At 63.1% G+C, this 2498-nt stretch overlaps 1 protein-coding gene across 1 annotated transcript in view; it reads right to left on the reverse strand.

The window, feature by feature from the left end:
- Window positions 1–2498, reverse strand: part of PLXNB1 (plexin B1) — a gene marked incomplete at its 5' end in the record, with an annotated part of 26770 nt that overhangs the window by 8033 nt on the left and 16239 nt on the right. The gene's annotated exons all lie outside the window — the stretch shown is intronic.

The following is a 2498-nucleotide window of genomic DNA, read 5'->3' on the forward strand; positions in this document are numbered from 1 at the left end:
GGGATCTGTGTGCATGGGGAGCCAGGGATCTGTGTGCATGGGAAGCCTGGGATCTGTGTGTGTGGGGAGCCTGGGATCGATCTGTGTGCATGGGCAGCCTGGGATCTGTGTGCATGGGCAGCCTGGGATCTGTGTGCATGGGGAGCCAGGGATCTGTGTGCATGGGAAGCCTGGGATCTGTGTGCATGGGGAGCCAGGGATCTGTGTGCGTGGGCAGCCTGGGATCTGTGTGCATGGGAAGCCTGGGATCTGTGTGCATGGGGAGCCAGGGATCTGTGTGCGTGGGCAGCCTGGGATCTGTGTGCATGGGAAGCCTGGGATCTGTGTGCATGGGGAGCCAGGGATCTGTGTGCGTGGGCAGCCTGGGATCTGTGTGCATGGGAAGCCTGGGATCTGTGTGCATGGGGAGCCAGGGATCTGTGTGCGTGGGCAGCCTGGGATCTGTGTGCATGGGAAGCCTGGGATCTGTGTGCATGGGGAGCCAGGGATCTGTGTGCGTGGGCAGCCTGGGATCTGTGTGCATGGGAAGCCTGGGATCTGTGTGCATGGGGAGCCAGGGATCTGTGTGCGTGGGCAGCCTGGGATCTGTGTGCATGGGAAGCCTGGGATCTGTGTGCATGGGGAGCCAGGGATCTGTGTGCGTGGGCAGCCTGGGATCTGTGTGCATGGGAAGCCTGGGATCTGTGTGCATGGGGAGCCAGGGATCTGTGTGCGTGGGCAGCCTGGGATCTGTGTGCATGGGAAGCCTGGGATCTGTGTGCATGGGGAGCCAGGGATCTGTGTGCGTGGGCAGCCTGGGATCTGTGTGCATGGGAAGCCTGGGATCTGTGTGCATGGGGAGCCAGGGATCTGTGTGCGTGGGCAGCCTGGGATCTGTGTGCATGGGAAGCCTGGGATCTGTGTGCATGGGGAGCCAGGGATCTGTGTGCGTGGGCAGCCTGGGATCTGTGTGCATGGGAAGCCTGGGATCTGTGTGCATGGGGAGCCAGGGATCTGTGTGCGTGGGCAGCCTGGGATCTGTGTGCATGGGAAGCCTGGGATCTGTGTGCATGGGGAGCCAGGGATCTGTGTGCGTGGGCAGCCTGGGATCTGTGTGCATGGGAAGCCTGGGATCTGTGTGCATGGGGAGCCAGGGATCTGTGTGCGTGGGCAGCCTGGGATCTGTGTGCATGGGAAGCCTGGGATCTGTGTGCATGGGGAGCCAGGGATCTGTGTGCGTGGGCAGCCTGGGATCTGTGTGCATGGGAAGCCTGGGATCTGTGTGCATGGGGAGCCAGGGATCTGTGTGCGTGGGCAGCCTGGGATCTGTGTGCATGGGAAGCCTGGGATCTGTGTGCATGGGGAGCCAGGGATCTGTGTGCGTGGGCAGCCTGGGATCTGTGTGCATGGGAAGCCTGGGATCTGTGTGCATGGGGAGCCAGGGATCTGTGTGCGTGGGCAGCCTGGGATCTGTGTGCATGGGAAGCCTGGGATCTGTGTGCATGGGGAGCCAGGGATCTGTGTGCGTGGGCAGCCTGGGATCTGTGTGCATGGGAAGCCTGGGATCTGTGTGCATGGGGAGCCAGGGATCTGTGTGCGTGGGCAGCCTGGGATCTGTGTGCATGGGAAGCCTGGGATCTGTGTGCATGGGGAGCCAGGGATCTGTGTGCGTGGGCAGCCTGGGATCTGTGTGCATGGGAAGCCTGGGATCTGTGTGCATGGGGAGCCAGGGATCTGTGTGCGTGGGCAGCCTGGGATCTGTGTGCATGGGAAGCCTGGGATCTGTGTGCATGGGGAGCCAGGGATCTGTGTGCGTGGGCAGCCTGGGATCTGTGTGCATGGGAAGCCTGGGATCTGTGTGCATGGGGAGCCAGGGATCTGTGTGCGTGGGCAGCCTGGGATCTGTGTGCATGGGAAGCCTGGGATCTGTGTGCATGGGGAGCCAGGGATCTGTGTGCGTGGGCAGCCTGGGATCTGTGTGCATGGGCTCTGGTGCGTCCCGAAGGGAAAGCAAACCCAGAGGACGTAGCAGGCAGGTCAGCCAGGGTGGCGGGCACATCACATCCTGACAGGACGACGAGACCAGGGCCGACAAACACGCAGGCGCGGCTCAGCGAGGGCTGGGACTGGCCCGGGCAGGGCTGGCTGCTCCCCAGACCCTGGCTGTGTCCGCTCTGACCCCATCCAAAGCCTGGGGGCCTTCTGAGGCCGTCCTCAAGCTTCTGTCCTGCTAAGCTGGTCTGAAGAGGCCCCTCTCGCAGAGGCCTGGCGGGTTCTATGCCCAGACACACACAGTGCTGCCCCACCACGGCCTCCGTGTCCCCCGACGGCTCACCCGGCCCAGCTTGTGGTCCGCCAGGGTGCAGGCGTCCATGAAGGTCTGGGCGATGACCAGCAGCACCGCGTCCATGTTGTCTGAGGTCTGCACGTCGAACACAAATTGCGGGTTTTTGATGATGTTGATCCAGAACCTCAGCGGCAGGCTGCGGGCAGGGCGGAGCGGCCGTGAGCTGGTGAGC

This window comes from Myotis brandtii, unplaced genomic scaffold (assembly GCF_000412655.1).
Source record: "Myotis brandtii unplaced genomic scaffold, ASM41265v1 scaffold207, whole genome shotgun sequence".
Lineage (NCBI taxonomy): Eukaryota > Metazoa > Chordata > Mammalia > Chiroptera > Vespertilionidae > Myotis > Myotis brandtii.